Genomic DNA, 8017 nt, shown 5'->3' on the forward strand with positions numbered 1-8017 from the left:
TGTTTCTCCCCATCCAGACCCGTACGGCCTCCAGGCAACGGGCCATCACGTTAAGGGCATCGTTGGGGTGGCCTGGGGTGGAAATGTACAGCTGAGTGTCATCAGCGTACTGATGGAAATCCACCCCAAAGCCACGAATGATCTCCCCCAGCGGCTTTACATAAATATTGAACAGAAGGGGAGAGAGGACCGACCCCTGAGGCACCCCACAAGTTAGGGGTCTAGGAGTCGACCTCTGTCCCCCTGCCAATACAGACTGCGTGCGGTCGGTGAGGAAGTAGGAGAACCACCGCATAACGGTGCCTCCCACTCCCAACCCACCAAGACGCCGCAGCATGATACCGTGGTCTACGGTATCAAAAGCCGCTGAGAGGTCCAAAAGAACAAGGACAGAGGAATATCCTCTGTCCCGGGCCCTCCAGAGATCATTAACCAACGCGACCAATGCCGTTTCCGTGCTGTGCCCCAGCCTGAAGCCCGACTGGTATGGGTCTAGATAGACTGTTTCATCCAGGTGCCGAGGGAATTGCTGTGCAACCACACTCTCAACAACCTTCGCCGCAAAGCGAAGGTTGGAGACCGGGCGATAATTGGCCAACTCATCTGGGTCCAGGGAAGGCTTCTTGAGGAGGGGCCTCACAACGGCCTCTTTAAGGGCCGCAGGAAAGACACCCTCCTGCAAAGAAGCGTTAATGATTCCCTGGAGCCAGGCTCGTGTACCCTCCCGCGCTGCCAGTACCAGCCAGGAGGGGCACGGATCTAACAAACATGTGGTTGCATTCAGCCTCCCCAAGACCCTGTCCACATCCTCGGGAGCAACAGAGTCAAACTCCTCCCATACAACCATCTCAGGACCTGCTTCCGTCTCCTCCCCCTGGGCCAACCAGTCGGAGTCCAAACCTTCTCGGATCCGAGCGACTTTGTCATGCAGATATTGAGCAAAATCCTCGGCCCTCCCCTCCAGGGGATCCCCCCCCCCTCAGTTGAAGGAGGGAGTGGGTCACCCTGAAGAGGGCGGCCGGGCGATTATCTGATGACGCGATGAGTGAGGAATAGTAGTTAGTCCTAGCCACCCTCATCGCCACTAGGTAGGATCTAACATGTATCCTTACCTGTGTTCGGTTGGATTCGGTTCGGCTGGCCCTCCAACTGCTCTCTAGGCGTCTTGCCAAAGCTTGTTGAAAATAAGAGCTGAACTCATTTTCCAGGAAACTAATGAAGAGGTGACTTAGTACCTGCGCCCCACATTTTTAGTTACCTCAGAAAGGACTTCAATCCGCTGCTAGACTTACACCTCTTAGAAGGGAAACTCTGAACAATTTCTCCATCCTAACTGAAGTCAGAGCAATTGGAAAAAAGTCATGGAAGATTACTTCAATATATGATTACTATTGCAAACTTATTGCACAGAGAAAGATTCAGTTCTACCCACTTTGGAGGAATAGTTGGTGAAGTTGACAAGAAGCAACAGGAAATTTCCTCACAGATATTGTCCAACGTATTCCTAATTCTACCTTTGTTTCAAAGGACAATTCAATCCACTGACTTTTTCAGGCTTCCAACTGCATATTTCACTTAAAGATTTATGGTTCAGCAGCTTCTATGAACAAAATCACTTAGTCTTCACCCTTCAGCAATATAGGCTGTTCTTCATTCCCTCCTTACTTGCAACAACATTGTCTGATGCAACACCTACAAACCTTATCAAAATGAATTGTAATTTTCTCCAACCGCAAAGGCCTGCAGTGTGCTACATATTGAGAGAAAATGCAGATTATATTTGAAAAGGTTGCCATTTACAGCTAATATCTGTAGCATGGAGTACAGTGAGTTTGAAATTTCTGATAGAATTGTGAATTGGCCTGACATGACTTAAAACAAATTCTACTGGGTATATGGATATATGGAAAAGCTCTCAAGATCCACAGATTGGTTGAATAATATCAACACTACAGTAAACTGTATATTATATTTCTGGAAACTGCATTATAGATTAAAATATGTTACCTTATTTTTCCTGATAACAATAATGGTAATAAAGGTTATATAAATAACTATTCAATCAGCTACATCAAATAGACAATTTAAAAGTAAAGACGAAGGCATAAAACTCAGTGAGGCGTCCGGCTCTTTCCTCCATCATCTCAGTTCACCAAACAACAACTTTTATGTCTCACCTGTTGGGATGTCACTCCCGGTTGTGGAGGGGAATCCCACCCAAAGAGCTAGAAGGCCCACAAGGAGAAAGGTGGTGAGCAGTTTCATGCTATCCTCCAGATTCAGCAAATGACTTAGAATGATCAAAAACTACTGCTGGGCAAAGCAGTGTATGAACAGAAATACAGTTAGGGCTACAGTTGCATAGAACTGCAATAATAGTTTTGCCAAACTGGTTTGTATGCTTCAATTTTGTCTCCTCCCCCCTAACATAAGCAATTGTTCTCATTTTTGTTGAAACAGAAGCTGGGGTTAGAACAGATGACAACACTAGTAACTGCAATATTATGGAATAGTGTAGATCATGATCAAACTTTCATGTCTATAAATAAACCTTAGTTTCTCTGACGTCCAACAAAAGAGATGTCCTTTTTTGGTCCTCATGTCCCCTGTCTGGCAAGCAGTCTTTTTTTTATAATATTTGTTTATTAATTTTCTGTGTTTACAATTCATAAGTGCTTAGTAAACAATGTGTTGTCTGGGTCCAATTTGCTTAATAATACACATTAAGATCCTAGTCTCTACCCTGTTCTTCCAGCCATTGATAAAATACATCCCATATTTGAAAATATTCTGAGTTTTTTTTTTAAAAAAAATTCAATGTCAGTCTGTCCGTTTCTGCACATTCCAGTGTTTTTTTGATTATCTCTTCTTCAGATGGTATTTCTTCATTTTTCCAGTGCTGGGCAAATACAATTCTTGCTGCTGTTAATACATGCAACATCAAATATATATTTTCTTTAGCATATTTTTCTGATATTATAGCTAATAAAAATAATTCCAGTTTAAAATCTACATGTTTTCTTAACATCTTTTCTAGCCCAGTATGTATTTTTGTCCAAAATTTTTTTTGCTTTAGGGCACACCCACCAAATATGATAGTACATGGCTGGTTTTTGCTTACATTTCCAACAGTTACTAGACATGTTTTTGAATATTTTTGCTAACTTCGCAGGTGTTAGATGTCATCCATAAAACATTTTATATACGTTTTCTTTATAAGCAGTTGTCATTGTCAATTTATAGTTTCTTTCTCATAGATTTTGCCATTTTCTAATTCTATATTGTGCCCAATTTTTTTTGCCCATGTTATCATTGTTTCTTTCACTTGTTCATCTTCCATTTTTAGGTTTAATAGAAAATTATACAGTTTCTTAATCAGTTTTTCATCTGATGTCAACAATACTCATATCTCAGATAGGAGAAAGCAAAGTCAAATATATTTCCTTAAATTTTGAACTTTTTTGATAAAGGTAGTCATTCAAACTTTCACATATTGTAGTCTTGTAAAATGCCTGCTTCTTTTATTTCCTCATCTATCAATAGATTTATGTAATTTAGCTTATGTCCTGATTCCAGCAATTGGCTTTAATCTGGCTCCTTCAATTCTATGATCACTGTTGTCTGTAGATTATATGTGTTTGAAAAACACATCACAGTTGATTCTGTATGATTGCTAACAATTTTTATTCATTTTAATAATAGATAACAACTCCAGAGCACAGATTTTCCTAGTCTTTGTTCTGTACTTTGATTGGAAAGCAGGTATAATTCAGATTCTCAAACCAAACAATGTTCCAAATGAAAATGTCTGCTACTATGTCACAGAACGTGTGCTGGACTAGCCAGTTAGCTTAAGAACTGTATGTTAGAACGTTTAGCATTTAAAGGGTTAAACGCTGTTTCCTTAAGAGATGGCTTATGGGTAATGTAGTTTTAGCAGTCAGTTAATCCTATAGTTTATCTAGTCAGTGGGAGAGTTAAAAGTTATTGCAGGACATCCCGTTACGTGCCTTTGTGCCTTTGTATCATCTTTCTGCATGGGTTCCAGCGCATGGCTGGAAGCTCCGTGCAAAAGCATGTGACTTGTACGCAGGATGGAGAAATCCATTCACCTTTTACCTATGAAATGGATCAGATTACCATTGCATTCTGGAGGAACCTCTGCTGTAACCGTGAGTTATTGATTGAGGATACCTGTGAAATAAAGTAATCTTTCTTGATCTGTTCATTGAGTAAATGTCTGCTTGCTCCACGCGGAAAGTCAACCATCCAATCTGCATGGGCAGGACAGAATGTATGGAAAACGTATAATCTTTCGGTGGCCTATGGTATTAGTGTCCTGTCCTGGCTCTGTTCAGTATGAGCCCACCTTTAGAGTGAAGAAAAGGAGAACAATCAGCTGCTCTTTTACCTTGAAGTCCAGCTGTGCTGTTAAAGAGTTTAATGAGCTGCACAGGCTAGGGTTGGTGTGGGATATTTTTAGTCAGCAGTCCCACTGGTATAGCAAGGTATGTAGGTTATGGGACTTCAGCCCAGGTGGGGTGGTGATACCCATGTCCTCAGTTACTGTAAGACATGCTGTCGGTTCAACAAATAATTGAAGGAAGAGAGAGAGGAGGAATGGAGAAGAGAGGAGAATGGAGTACCTGGAGAGAAAGTTTGGAGAGAAGTTGGAGAGAGATGTAAAGCATACAAAGCAATAGTGGGTTCCTGTTTGGGACAAGCAAAAAAGAGTCCATGGGAGCTTCCCTGGAAGAAGGGAATTGAAGACTTCCAGGGACCAGAGCTCCATGCAAGACCCAAGAATAGGGAAGGAGGGACCTGGCTGGCTGAAGGGGATGGCTTCATCCAAGATTTTGGAGGAGATGAAGGGAGATAGTGCAGGTGGAGAAGTCCAGTTTTGATGTGAAAACTATGCATGAGATTCTGAGAGAGAGAGTCACCTTTGAAAGGTGAAAAAGGAAGTTTTTGGTTGAGCTGGAGAAGGTCATGTGATAGTACTCCCAGCTATTTTCTTTCTACTCTCACACACACTCTCTCTCTTGTCTAGCTCAGAAATTGGTGAGGGAGACATAGAGAAGGGGAAGGAAGCAGGAGAGAGAGTGGGGTAAAGTTGCTGGTAGAAAGAGCTGGGAGGAATCCTGACCCCAGCACCCTTGTATAGCCCTGCTATACCTGCTGTAAATAACTATGTAGTATAGGGAAAAGCAGAAAAGCCTACACTGTTACGTGTTTCTGTGTCTCCTTTGCAAAACAGTATACCTCCAGTACAAAAAAGAACTTTGTCGCACTGCTATATTGTTAAAAGTCAATGTTGAGGCAATTGTATTGAAGATTGTATTGAAGATATTCAATTAGTTTACATTTCGGTGTGAGTCTTTGAAAAAGGTTTGTGAATATATAGATATTAACAATCAGCAATTTTTGTATTACAGTAAAACAAGATGTCTTAGTATATTTGCTGTTACTGAGAGACTAGTGAAGTTATTTCCAGGACTGAAGCAATTTCCTTTCTGTAAATCAGCCACCATTTATGATCAAAAAGAATTTTGAGAATAATTTTGCAAAATTTGTATTTGTTTCTGAACTCATTGATATCTGTCTTCCAGGATAAAATTGAGGTAGTTAAAAATGAGAAATTATTAGTAATAGAGGTGGGGAATCTCCTTCACTCAACAGTAGAACTTCTTAAAGGGAGATTGAGTGTCCCTGAAAGTTAGAGAATTGTGAACACTCTGTATGAAAAAGAAAAGGGAAGAAAAATAATATCAGCATTTCATAGAAGAGATTATTTTATTTATTCATTATTTATTTAATTAATTTGCTTGCCACCCATCTCGCAACAAGGTGACTCTAGCTGGCTTACACCATTAAAACCATAACAACAACTTTGTTTCCTGAATAAAAGATTCTTTAAGGTAAAGAATGCCTTGAAGTTCTTTTGAAGGGTTTCATCTGTCGGAACCATGACACCACTTTCATCAACCGGGAAGCCTGTTAATGGATTACAAATTAGATGTTAAACTTAAACAACAATGCAGAAGTAGCTAAGCAAGCATCTATGTTTCTAATTAGCAAACTAGTTCAAGGAGAAATATTTTGCTGGAGATAGAGTCAGGAAAGCAGCCTGGTTGGAGGAATCCTAGTTGTCAATGGATGGCTGAAGAATTTAAAATAAAAGTCAAGGACCAGCTGCTATGGGAAGTTTAATGTACTCTAAAAATGACAGAAATTTTTCTGTGGTTGCTCAAAGTTTATGGCAGCTCATCCAAAGCAAAGGGAATCAAAAACAGGTGAAGTGAAAGCAATATCTGTGTTCCCCAGAGAAGGAAAAGAGAGAATGTGGGGAAGATTAGGCTACAGGGCTAAAGTGAAGGGAGCATTGAGGATATTTCCTTTTTCACCCAGAATATGATAATATTGAATCAGTGCATTCTTGAGATGAAAGTATATGTAAACTACTACCTGAATCCCAGAGCGTCTTATGCTGGGTTTACACAGTTCTTTGAACAACAGTAGTAACAACACTTCTTATTTTTTTCACAATCATGATCTCCATGGCACTTATCAGGTTCAGGTTGAACGCAGCTGCAATCATTGATTGGGCACACCCCCGGTTTCTGTTGAATTGGATGTTCTGGTAATGGCAGAAAACAGTACAGGGGGGGAAAAGTGAATCAATCAATATGTATTTCTCTCTCTCATATATTTGTCTGTCTGTCTGTCTGTCTGTCTGTCATGTTCTGCCCTTCCATTGATCACTTTGGCCTTTACTATTCACACCCTTTCCAGTAAATTGTACGAAGAGTATCTCCAACAAAATGTAAACATTTGCATATTTTATTCTGAAACTGCATTACAGTTTAGAACATATTAACATATTTCCCCTGATAATAATGGTAGTAAAAGCTATATAAATTTATATTCAATCAGCTACATCAATTTAAAAGTAAAGACGAAGGCATAAAACTCAGTGAGGCTTCCTTTTTTCTCCTTCATCACCAAAGAGCTACTTTTATTCTCACCTGTTGGGAAATCACTTCCTGCTGCGGAGGGGTAGCCCATCCAGAGAGCTAGAAGGCCCACAAGGAGAAAGGTGGTGAGCAGCTTCATGCTGTCCTCCAGATTCTGCAAATGACTTAGAATGATCAAAAACTATTGCTGGGCAAAACAGTGTATGAACAGAAATGTGGTTAGGGCTACAGTTGCACAGAACTGCAATAATAGTCTTGCCAAACTGGTTTGTATGCTTCAATTTTGTCTCCTCCCCCAAACATAAGCAATTCAACTCATTTTTGTTAAAACAGAAGCTTTGGCTACATTAGTAACCGCAATATTATGGGATAGTCCAGATCATAATCACCCTTCCATGTCTGTAAACATTAGGTTCCCTGACATCTAACAAAAGGAGATGTCCTCTCTTTTGCCCTAATGTCCTCTGTCCAGCAAGCAGAGTCTTAAAATCAAATATCTTTTTTTTTAAAAAAATGAATCTTTTTGATAAGAGTAGTCATTCAAACGTTCATATATTATGGCCTTGTAAAATGGCTGCATCGTTCATTTCCTCATTTGCCAACAGACTCAAGAGCCAAAATGTATGTAATTTATTTCCTGCTTCCAGCAATTAACTTTAATCTGGCCCCTTCAATTCTATGATCACTGTAATCTGTAGATCACATCATATGTTCCTAGGGTGAAATTTGAAAAGCACATCACAGCTGATTCCATATGATCGCTAGCAATTTTTCTTTCTTTTAGTAATATTTTTGCAATGGTAATTGAAGACAGCAACCCCAGAGCACAGAGAATTTTCCTACTCATTATTCAGTACATTGATTGGAAAGCTGGTATAATCCTGATAAAGAATGGAAGGAGAAAGGAGGGAGGTGGAATTTACTATTCGTCCATCAATCACCTCCAACATAATAACATGATACTCTTCCATTGGGGCCCCAAGCCAACTGGCAAAGCCAATTCTTCTGACTTACAGAAGGTTAGGAGAATGGAGGCAGATCTT

The sequence above is a fragment of the Protobothrops mucrosquamatus genome, unplaced genomic scaffold, assembly GCF_001527695.2.
Source record: "Protobothrops mucrosquamatus isolate PMUCROS unplaced genomic scaffold, P.Mucros_1.0 scaffold1530, whole genome shotgun sequence".
NCBI lineage: Eukaryota > Metazoa > Chordata > Lepidosauria > Squamata > Viperidae > Protobothrops > Protobothrops mucrosquamatus.